Source organism: Odocoileus virginianus, chromosome 28, assembly GCF_023699985.2.
Source record: "Odocoileus virginianus isolate 20LAN1187 ecotype Illinois chromosome 28, Ovbor_1.2, whole genome shotgun sequence".
Taxonomy (NCBI): domain Eukaryota; kingdom Metazoa; phylum Chordata; class Mammalia; order Artiodactyla; family Cervidae; genus Odocoileus; species Odocoileus virginianus.
In genome coordinates this window covers 32,806,528-32,818,544 of record NC_069701.1, presented here as the reverse complement: position 1 = coordinate 32,818,544, position 12,017 = coordinate 32,806,528, and positions in this window count along the sequence as shown.

Genomic DNA, 12,017 nt, shown 5'->3' with positions numbered 1-12,017 from the left:
ACCCCTGACCGCCAGAGTGAGTGGTAGCTGGCGGATCCTGGAAGTGGGAACTTTCTTAAGTCCTGAATTGTGTGTTAAATATAACACCTAACTTCCCTGGGTCCAGTGGTTAAGACTCAGAGTTTCCACTGCAGAGGGCGTGAGTTCCATCCCTCATCCCTGAAGGGGAACTAAGATCCCTCATGCTGCGTGGTGCTCCCCCCAAAAAAGAAAGTGTAATCCTTGCTTTCTCTTCTCCCATTCTGTGCTCAAGCATAAAATCTACGGCTCTCCCTTTGCCACACTGTCAGCTTTACACATAATGTTAAGGGACTGGTGAGAAATGTACCACCTTTTTTGTCCTGTGGCACCCCTGGGTGCTCAGCCATGCTGCACATCCTCTCCATTCTAGAAACAGAGGTTGGATCATCTCTGAGCTTTCTTTCAGCCTACATAGTTGTCCCCGCCCCAATGTGTGAGGCTGCCTCCTCCCCTCCTCTGTGTGAGACCCAGATGAAGGCTTTGAGTTACTCACAGCACTTGCCTTTCTTAGGAAGAACATCTTGGAACTTGCCCAACCACATGCCTTCCAGCTCTTTTCCAGTGTATTTTTGGAATTGCCTGGGGATGGCCTTCAGGCGTCCTATGGGCCCTGCCCTTCTGTCCCAGCGACTTCTTTTAGAAACCATTAGTTTTGAACCCAAGGAGTTATGAACAGGCCTGGGAAGTTGTCCAGAGTAGGCCTCTGCCTGCTCAGAGGCCAGGCAGACATCCAAGGGCTTCAGTGCTGAGCACAGCCCGCACCTGCTGTATCCCTGTGGACCTGACACTAGAGCAGGAGTGAGAGTGTCAGACTGGGCCCTGGGTGTCTTGATGGCGAATGGAGAGGAGGTAAGGAGGATCAAAACCCAGCAAGGTTCCTGGATGACCAAAAAGAGGACTGAGGAGCCCTTAAGACCTGTCCCCCCCTTGGCTGGTGCCACACAGCTTTCAAAGTGCCTCCCAGTGAGGTTAGCTTGTTGAAATTACCTCCCATAAGGGTAGTGTTAGGTAGTTAGAATAGGGAAAAGGAGTCCACAATGGCTGTGGCTAAAAGACAAGGAAGGGAAAAGCCCACGAAAATAGAACAAAAGAAGGTCAAAGGAAGGTCCGAGGACCAGAGTGAGGACTTCAGGTAGAACAGCACTCCTGACTAAGCCCATTTTTCGTAGGGCAGGCTCAGGGGGAAGAAAAAAAGATTTAAAAAGAGGAGCCATTCATGTCAGTGTATGACAAAAACCACTACAATATTGTAAAGTAATTAGCCTCCAACTAATAAAAATAAATGGGGGGGGGAAGAGGAGCCAAAGGTCGCGCTCTCTCTCTCTCTCTCTCTCTCTCTCCCTCCCCCACTCCCACTCCCATGCGTGCATGCACTTTCTCTCTCTCTCTCTCTCTCTCCCCCTCTCCCACCCCGCGTGATGGGATGCTCTTCTCTTCGCATCTTTGAATCGACATGCCCTCACGCCTCGAAGATGGATTTTTCCTGCTATCTTCTAAATAAAGTGGAGCTGTAACACAGCTGTAACACTGATTTGTCTAAGAGCTATAACACGGTCTGTCCAAGACCTGAGAGCTCTGACACCCCAAGGGGGCTTTAATGTCCGCCACTCCAAATCTTTGTTGTGACGAGACAAAGAACCGAGGAGCATAAACTCGCTTGACAGTAGGATGATGGCATGGCTTCACCAGTATTCTTCCAAGTCGTCAGAAATAGTTGCACCCTTGCACTGAAATCCTGTGTCAGTCCCTGCCTTCTTGGCCACTCTCAGAGGCTCCACCCACAGGCTCAGCATCCCCAGTCCCCTTGCTGCTGGACTGAGGAAGTCTGTGCAGCAAGGCTTTTCCCCAGGCCAACAGTGCAGCTCCCCACTGCAGAAGCAGCCCAGTCCCTTCTTTGCCCAGCTCTTCCAACCCCCAATTCTCAGTTCCTTAAATTCCCTGCCCCAGCCTGGAGGCCGTAATGGCTAGCCACTGGGCTCCACACCAGGGCTGTGTAGGAGACTACATATCACCCGCCCTACCCCAGGGGCCCTTCTGTTCTCCCTGCTTCCCGAGTTCCCATCCTGAGCTGCAGAGCCCACTCTCAAATGCCAGTTGGATCATATCCTGGGTCTGCTTAAACTACTTCAGAGGGTGATCTCAGATCCCTGCCAGGGGGTGTAAGAGACATCTTTCAGAGCAGGTAAGGAGGCCCCTAAACGATGGAGGCATCAAGTGAACTAAGGGCCCAGAACCCTCTCTTCCACCGGGGTTCAGTTTGTCGTTGTCATTATAAATGGTGTGCAGGGGTCCTGGGGACACTCCTGAATTTTTCAGAAAAGCTTGGTATGCCAGTCACTGTTGGGACTGTGTTCTCTTGTGCTCCCTGTCTTTCTACTGCAGACAGACCAACCTCTTGATCTTGGGGGAAAGGATGCTGAGAGGGGTGGGTCTTCTACAGTCTCCCAGAGGCCCAGCAGGATTGAGCCCCGTTTCTTATGAAGAAACCTGGATCATTTATCCACCGTCTTTTGGTTTCTTCTGTGTCCCCACCTCAGTTTCCCACTCCCTTGTAGGTGCTTGCTGGGGTCATTTTCTGAATAGACTGTTTGCATTTAAATCCTTGTCCCTGAGTTGGCTATGGAGAAACTCAACCAAAAACCCTGGGGCAAGCAATTATTGAGTCAGGCATTCTTTCTGGCACACTGTATATACAAACCCATTTAGTCCTTGGAACCACCCTGTGAGGCAGGTGCTGTTGTTATTACTCCCATTTCACAGATAAAGAAGCTGAGGCACAGAGAGGCTGGAACACTTGTAAAGGTCACACAGCAGAGAAATGGTGGAGGTGGGATCTACATGTGGGCTTCTGACTGCAGAGCCACAACTCTTAAGAGTAAATCTCCCTTATCCAGGTAAGGGAACCAAGGCACAGAAAAGCTAAGGTGTTTGCCGAAAGTCACATAACTCTACATCAAGGAGCAAAGACTTCCAGAACTGGCGAGCTTCACTGCCTTGCAACTGCCCTTCCCATGGGCCTCCCTCACTGGTTCCTCACACTGATCCTGGTCGGCTTACTGGGAGATGCTGGGTGTCAGGTCGCCCCACCTGCCAGCTGAGGCCCTGTGCATACATGGGCAGGACAGAGTGTGCTGAGTTGGCAGTACCCTGGTTTTTTATGTACCCTAAGATCTGCTGACTGAAGGAAACCGTGTACCCACAGATGATGGAAGATACGGCTGTTCGTCTGGGAGCATCCATCCTCCACCCAGCCATGGGGCTGTGGTTGGGGGGTTTGACAAGTCAGGTTTGAGATGTCAGGGACCTGAACCAAGATTGGAGATGGTGGGGGAATGGGTCCTGGCAGTCACATCACCTAACGCACTAACAGAGCACTTAGTGCAGATCCTCCCCTGGGTGCTCATTTAATCCCCTGGGGCATTGGTGCGGGAGGCAGGTTGCAGCACTGGCTGGATGAGGGAAGGGGCAGGGAGGAACCTCCCCAGCTTACCCACAGGGAAATCCAAGACTGGGAGAGGCTGTGACTTGGTACAAGGTGACCCAAAGATTCACTGCAAGGTGCGGGGTCAGGGCTGGAACTTGGGGCTTCTTGATTCTAAACCCAAGCCCCTGCTGTCACATCCACTGTGCTCAGGATGGGGAAATGGGCTGAGGATTTGTAAGGAATTTCTTGGTCTGGGAGGGTGGATCTGGGGACTGGGACATGGCTGAGCATTGCCGGAGTGAAGACAGGACCTGGCTGAGGAGGAGGCATCTCCAGAGTTGGGCTGCCCCCGCTTGACCTTCACTGGGTCACATGGGTCCAGGCTGCTTTCTCTTCCACTCAGAGTTCTCAAGTATTTGAAGACAGTTATCCTGTAGCTTCCTTAGACTTGCCTTGCTCCTCTATCTGTCTCTCCCACAACAGAGTCAATCCTTGAGGAAGACACTGGTTGTCTACAACCTTCCAGAATGTGATGTCCAGGGCTCCCACAGGTACCCAAGGTTGACCGCCCCACAGAGAGCTGAATGGCTTTGTCCCCTCCCTGCTCCATGGTTCCTGTCACTACAGCCAGGCAGCCATCCCCTTTCTCAACAGGGATCTGCCAACTGAACCCCTCCATCTGGTTCCAGGATCCTGGACGTGAACTGCTGGCCTTTCTGGACAAGCACAGGACTTGCCGTTTGGCCTTGTGTTTTGCTTTGCTCTTTTGGGAGATCCATCTCTCCTCCTTCAGTGTTTGCCACCCCTCCTCCTTTGCGTGTGTGAACAGCTGCTCTGGGCACTGTGAATCAGGCTCTGCTGAGAACCTGCAACGAGAGTGGGGTTATCACATCAGTTCTTATCACAGGCTCTTATCTTGGAGGTTCATCTTTTTTATGTGTTCCCAGCAGCTTGTAGGGAGTTTCCAATCCTCAACAGAAGGGGGGCAGAGACTTCAACAGAGGGGCCAGGGGGGAAGGAAGGGCAGGAGTGGCACCTGGGACCCTTGGATATTGCTAGGGTGCAGAGAGGCTGGCTGGATTGGGAAGGGACTCCTCTGCAAAGCTCTCATGTACCGGCAAAGCTTATCTCCTGATCCCCTCCCAGCATCTGCAGGTTTTGCTGAAACAGGAAGGGGTGGACATGCTACCACGGGTATGACAAGACCTCCTCTTGCTCCCCCTGCTCCGCGCACCCGCCGCCCACCAGGACAGCTTCCACAGCCTGTTCCCCTGCTCTGGGCAGACCAAGCAAGGGTGGGGGTGGGCTGGGGAATGAACACCTGTGCCAGGTGGGAAGAAGGCACTCCAAGAAGAGGGGCATGGAAGCTCATGTCCCATCTTGCCCTCACCCCACTGTGTCCAATAGCAATGCTTCTCAAATTCGGGTGAGCTTCAGAATCACCTGGAGGACATGCTGAAACCCAGATTTCTGGGCCCCGACCCCAGATGTGATGATTCAGTAGGTCTGAAGCAGGCCTGGGATTCTGCATTTCTGCAAATCCCAGGTGATTCGGCTGTTGGTTTGTGGACCACACTTGGAGGAGCTGTGTCCTGCAGGAGGAGTGCAAGCTTTCCTGCTTTGCCTGGCTGGATAACACAGAGCCTGAGTTCCCATCATCCTCACATTTACTCACTCACCAAGTATTGACTGAATGTTTACTCTGAGGGGCACTAAGAGTACAGCAGGGAGCAGGGCAGTCATGGTGCCTGCCTCAGTGGCACTTACAGTGTCTTGGGGACACAGATATTAAACACTTGAATCTCAAAACTGCCCTTTGAAGAAGGCTGAGCAGGAATTGTCATCCCTGTTTCACACCCATGCCAGGTGGGAGGAAGATACCTCAAGAAGTGAGACACGGAAGCTCATGCCCCATCACAGGTGAGGAAATAGCATCACAGAGAGGTTATATGTCTTGCTGAAAGTCATGTGAATATTAAGTGGCAGGACCTAAACTCAGAACTTCTCAACTCAAAATCTGACTGCCATCCCCTGGCTGTGAGCCATCTCAGCTTCATGGGGCTGGATTTAGATGGCTGAGCTACAGACCCTGGACACGTGACAGCTGGGGGCTTCATCCTTATGGATGGAAGGCAAGCTTGACAGACAGGCAGGCCCCCCTCCCTCATGCTCACACCCAACTCAGTTCCTGAGACCAGGATAACTACAGTTTCACAGTGAGTCACTTCCCCTCCCTTCCTCACTGTTCATTTATCCCTCTCCTCTCATTTCCTCTAATATTTGGTTTCTCTGCAGCTCTGGTCCCTCCTCTATGCCATATCTTCTCCAGCAAGGGTTGTCTCCCCCATCCAATATAGCAGCCTCGTCTCCAAGGCAACCCCTAGAGAACTTGCCTTGGTGACCAAGGAACAAATTATGAGGCCGCTTTTCTGAAGCACTGGCCAATGAGGTCCCAACTTGAGGATGGGCATCTGCTCGCCCTTTGGCAGGAGAATCTTTACCCTCTCTCCACCTCTGCACACTCTAGCGGTGAACAAAAACCAGCCCTGTATCAGACTGAGCAGAATTGAGGTTTCCCCTTAATTGCTAATCTTGCTTCTCTGCTCCTCTCACTCTGCGTCCAGAAGTTCATGCTCGCAGAGCTTAGTGGACCAACCAGACTCATCCTTTCGGACTTCACACCCCCAAGGCTTCCTCTACCGAAGGATCGTTGTAGAAACATATAGATCATTTCACCCTAAAGGCCCATTCCTATGCTTACAGATTTAAAGGCATAGTGTTTATGGTAAATTTTTTCCTTTCAAAATTTTACTTATTTACTTAGCTGTATGGTTCTTAGTTCCTACACTTGGGATCTTTAGTTGCGGCATGTGAACTCTTAGTTGCAGCATGTGGGATCTACTTCCCTGATCAGGGATTGAATCTGCAGCCCCCTGCATTGGGAGCTCAGAGTCTTAGCCCCTGGACCACCAGCTAAGTCCCTATGGCAAATTTTAAGGATGTAAAAATTATAGCAACATTGATAAGAAGATGTTTATTTTATTGCTGTAGATTAAAATATACAAAAATACACCTGTTCCATTGGTAGTTTAAAAGATAAAGATTCTGTCCAGAGTGGCCACCCAGCATGGAGGGGGTTTGCAGGTATTATCTCATTTAATCTCAGGCAGCCTCTTGAGGGAATTAACCCTACCACCCTGGTTTTCAGAGGTGAAAGAACGTGTCCAAGGACAGGCAGTTGGGAAAAGGCAGAGAATGTATTGGAACCCATGACTCTGCCTCCCAAGGTGCCTTTGCCCACACCTCTTTGCCTCTATGTTTTAAGCACTTGACCCAAATAAAAAATAAATTCTTTCTTTAGCCTAGGCCTAATTTTTCATTCTTTAAAAATAAGTCCCCAGGCAGAAATTTCAGGTCATTAAGAAATCGTAAGCCTTCCACACAGAGCAGGGCTGAACAACTAAAGGGTTGTTCCACAGCTCTTTTGTTTTCTGTTCAAAATAAAATATTACATAACCCTCAGATATTATCACTCTCTGCTTGAGTTTCAGTTCTCTGCCTGCAGGATGACTCTGGGTATATCTACCCCCACATTTTTGGTTATTGAAATTAGAACAGAAGGTGTTTTAGAAGATTGCAGTTTTAGAAGTTGGCTGCAATGGTATCTCCCATCCATGGACTGTTCTTCCAATGTGACCTTAACACCTTTTCCCTTGAGTAGTAGGGTCTGTGACCGCCCTCCCCCCCCCCCAAATCCCTGAACCTGGATAGACCTTTGTGATTGCCTTGGCAAAAAGATTATGGCAGAACTGTTGCTTTGTGACTTCTGAGCTTAGATCATAAGAATCCCATGTGCTTCTGCCTGACTTTTATGGGGTGCTTGCTCTTGAAACTTAGTCACCATGCAGTGAGGAAGCCAAAATCACCCCCCATGAAGAGACCACATGGAGAGTCCGGCAAAGGTGATCCAGCTGACAGCCCAGCTGAGGTCCCAGCTGACAACCCACATTGTCTGACAGGCATGAGCAAAGGTGCTTCCAGAGGATTCTAGCCACCACCTGTCAGGTCACTGCCCACTTTGAGTCTTCCCAGCAGAAGTCCCAGAAATCATGGAACAGAGACAACCTCTCCCCACTATGCCATGTCCAAGTTCTGTGCCACAGAATCTGTGGGCATGATAAAATGGTTGCTTTACACCTCTGAGTTTTGGGGATGTTTGTTACACAGTAGTACTAGCTGGAACAGGAGGTATTTTCTCACAAATAGGAGTCTGTCTCAAGAGAGAATGTCTTTTGGCCTTTTTTGCACCTTCTCCCAGGGCATGTATGATTGGCAAGGATGACACCCAATCAGAGCCCCATGACTTCATTAGAGGCAGATTGAATAGCAAGCCTTTCCTTGTTCTCTAGTCACAATATATTAATATATTTGACTTGCTTACTTGTTTACTTTTTATTTTCCACTGACTGGAATGTCAGTTTCCCTTGGATTGGATTTTTTTTTTTCTATTTTGTATGTTACTATATGCTTAGAGCCCAGACTAGTAAATGCTTGGCAGTTAGCAGTTGCTCAATAAGTAGTTGTTGAATGAATGAGTGAATGCAGATGAAACATCAAGTGGACACATTGATGGACACAATCATTCTGATAATGATTTCTCAAGACAGTTTCATTAACATTACCAGGTTCTAGTTATTATAATGGGAAATTATTTTTTGGCTAATGGAAGGCTCATATTGTAGTGGGAATTTCCTGAGAATCATAGCAGAGAACAGGCTAGAGAAGAGGTGAGGATAATAGGGAAATTCGCCTGCTGGCTCAGATGGTAAAGAATCTGCCTGCAATGTGGGAGACCCAGGTTTGATACCTGGCTCTGGAAAATTCCCTGGAGAAGGGAATGGTAACCCACTCCAGTATTCTTACCTGGAGAATCCCATGGACAGAGGAACTTGGTGGGCTATATAGTCCATCCGGTTGCAAAGAGTCAGACACAACTGAGTGACTAACACACTCAAAAGAGTTAGGAGCTAATAGTTCATAGTTGAGAGTCCCAACCTTTTCTTAAAGGGAAAAAAAAAAAAGAATCATTAACTGTATGATGAGCAGTTGAGGGATTTCAGGTCTATGCTAAGAAGTTTGTGTGACTAATTTTTTCCTGGACACTCTGTAAAGGAATTTAGAATCAATAATAAGAATTGATTCAGGGGGTTCCCTGGAGGTCCAGTTAGGACTCTGCGTTTTCACTGCCAAGGGTGCAGGTTCAATCCCTGGTTGAAGAACTAAGATCCTGAAAGTTGCATGGTACAGCCAAAAGAAAAGAAAAAGAATCAATTCAGGCAATCTCTTTGTGCCTTCTGTGTGTTGAGTATCGTGGGAACCACAAATAAATGTGAGATGGGGATGCTGTTGTCAAACTATGTTGAGTCTTGCTGGAGAGGTGAGACAACCAGCCCAGAGAGGCAATCAAGGCCCAGGGATAAACCTGTAGGGTTTCACCCACTGAGGCTCCTGAGGGTGAGGGGATATCTAGGAGGACTTCCTGAGGGAGGCAGTTCCGGGGGATTGAGAGACTGTCCAGGTGGGCAGCTTCCCCAGCTGACTCCGAGGAACACTGAAACATTACAGGGATTCATCAGAGATCTGCTTCCAGTTAACTCCGATTTCCACCTGTAAATCCTCACATAGCTGGTGGAAAGGAAATTAGTGTCCCTTTTGCCCTAATATCCCTAGGTAGATAATTAAGTACTTAAGTAGATAATACCTTAAATAAGAAGAACTTCTCCTCCCTAGCACCAGCCCACCTCCGTGGGGGTATTTTTATGACGCACATAGCAAGATGCTGTATCCATTGGCCTGTTAGAGCCTGAGACCTGTCAGCGGACAGACCCTGGAGTGGGCATTACTGGGAAGCCCAGATTCTGAAACTAAATAGTGCAAAGCAACAGGCTTTTTACCAAGAACGTATCTACAAGCCTTTAAAATGACTCCTAAAAAGCTGCTTGGTTGCAAAAGAAAACTCCAGGGAGAATTACAGTTTCAGAACAATAAACCATGGACAACTGAAAACACCTGGCTGCTATATTTGGAAAAAGATTTGTTATTATCCCCCAGCAAGTCACCTCTGCAGTCTGGAATTGAGTGAGGAATGCTCCCAGTTTGAGTGGTGGAAGAACCAGAAGAAAGACAATTCCAAATAACTAGAGTTCTATTTGGTGCACAGAATACAACTCTATTTTGAACATAAAGAAAGAAGGGTTATGGTTTTCGCTAATGGAAAAATGATTTCTTCATCTTAAACAAATATTGGAAGGTTATTAGTTCCAAGGGTACCAACCTTTTAACCTACCCTGGGTCTGTTCTTCCTAACCCAGGGATTGAACCCATGTCTCCTGCATTTCAAGCAGATTCTCTTTTTTTTGCCCATTTATTTTTATTAGTTAGAGGCTAATTACTTTACAAAGCAGACTCTTTACTGCTGAGCCATTTGGGAATCCCATTTACCAATGAGAGATCTTGGGTTTTCCAGAAACTATTACTATTCTAAGGTACTGCTGCAAATAAATACATTAGGGCTTCCCAGGTGGTGCCGTGGTAAAGAATCCTCCTGCTGAGCAGGAGACATGGGTTCAATTCCTTGGTCAGAAGATCCCCTGGAGAAGGAAATGGCAACCCACTCCAGTATTATTGCCTGGGAAATCCCATGCACAGAGGAGCCTGGTGGGCTACAGTCCGTGGGGTTGCTAGAGTCAGACACAACTTAATGACTAAACAACAACAAATATATATATGCATATATATATATAATGGACTTATTTATTCCTTAGCACACCCTATGAGTTGGGAACTATCATTATCCCATTTTGTAGATGAGGAAATGGCGGGGCCAGAGAGGTTAAGTAACTTTAAGTAACTTGCCAAAGTTCACACAGTTAGCTGGAGTTAAACCTGGAAAGTTTGGTCCCTGGATGTGTGCTCTGAACCACCATATTGTCAGTACATTATCTCCTGGGTGTCAGTTTCTTTATCTGTGCTGTTGATGTAATAATAAACGAACTTGTGGGGACATGGTAAGGATTTGAGGTAATGTTCATTCTGGGCCTTGCAGAGTGCCTGGCACACCAGAATGGTTTGATCATGACCATCATTATCGCTACAACCAATACACGACTGCCCTGGGCAATCGTATGTTCACACAGATAAATCAGCAAGGAAACAGTCACCCATTAGGAAGTAAGATTGGGGAAGGGCTCTGGCAGCCTCTGAAAGAGCCAGGTGTAAATTCAAACCTCCCTGTTTAATAATTGGGAGTCCTTGGGCAAATCACTTAACCTTAGTTTCCAAAAGGGTCAAATGGGAGAAACAATACTTACATCCTAGGATTATTGAGAAGGTTAAATGTTGAAATGTACTTAGCACTGTGCCAGGCACAGCAAAAGCTCAGGGAGGCAGGGCTGTTGATGTTATTATCCTTCCCAGGGAGACGATGCTTGGCTTTGCAGGGAAAGGAGGTTAGCCTCACCCCAGGGGACTATTGGGACTCAGCAGTGACACGAGGATGACCTCCTGAGGAATTAAGGCCCTGCAACCCCCACTCTCCACCGTCGCTAAACCACTTCCTCCACCCCCTCTCCAAGTTTCTACCCTCCCACTCCCTCCCACTCATGTTTTCCGGAGAGTTTCCTGCAGCAGTCACCAGTGGTTCATATTTGTTTGTGGGACTCTCAGGGGTTGGGGTGGAATGGTGATTCCAGGGGGTGCCATTTACATTATTTGTCTATGGGCATGATGACATCTGAGTTGTACAGTGTACAGCCTGTGCCTTCACACATGGCAGTCGTGGGATGGAGGGCTCCCACGGAGTGCTTTCTCTTACGGGTTTCATTCTGCACGAGCAGGTGTAAAAAGATCCCAAGAGTGGTGGGAGAATGTTCACCAGGAGGCTTGCATTCCAGGCCATTCTGGGAGTTATAGGGAGGTTTGGTATCAATCCTCCATCAGCTAGTTTGCACAGATACAATTGTACAGAACTGCTGTATCAACAGATATAAAGTACGTAAAGCTCAGTCCTTAGACACTCAGTTAATATTTGCTGATTTAAAGCAATGTTTCTCCAAGTGTGGTCCCTGGAGACCACAGCAGCATCACCTGGGAATTTGTTAAAAATGTACATTTTCAGGTCTCATCCCCGCCCTGCTAAATTAGAACATTTTGGAAATGGGGCCAGACAATCTGTGTTTTAACAACCCCTCTAGGTGATTCTGATGCATATTCAAGTTTGAAAACCACTGACTTAAAGACATATCTGTGTCTCCTCTCAGTTTATCATAGTATTGGGCACATAGGAGATAATCAACAGGTCAACAGTGAACTAGTGAGGGGTTAGATGGATGCTCATTGAGTGTGTGAAGTGAATGATGTCTTCTGAGCTTGTCATACCTGGCACCCGAGTATGCACCCAACGATACAGCCAGCCGTCTACTCGCAACTAACGTTCACATAGCTCCTTGTAAATTACAAAATAATTTTAGTTTTTTTCCCTCTCAGTTTATTCTTTCAATCACGGATACGTTCA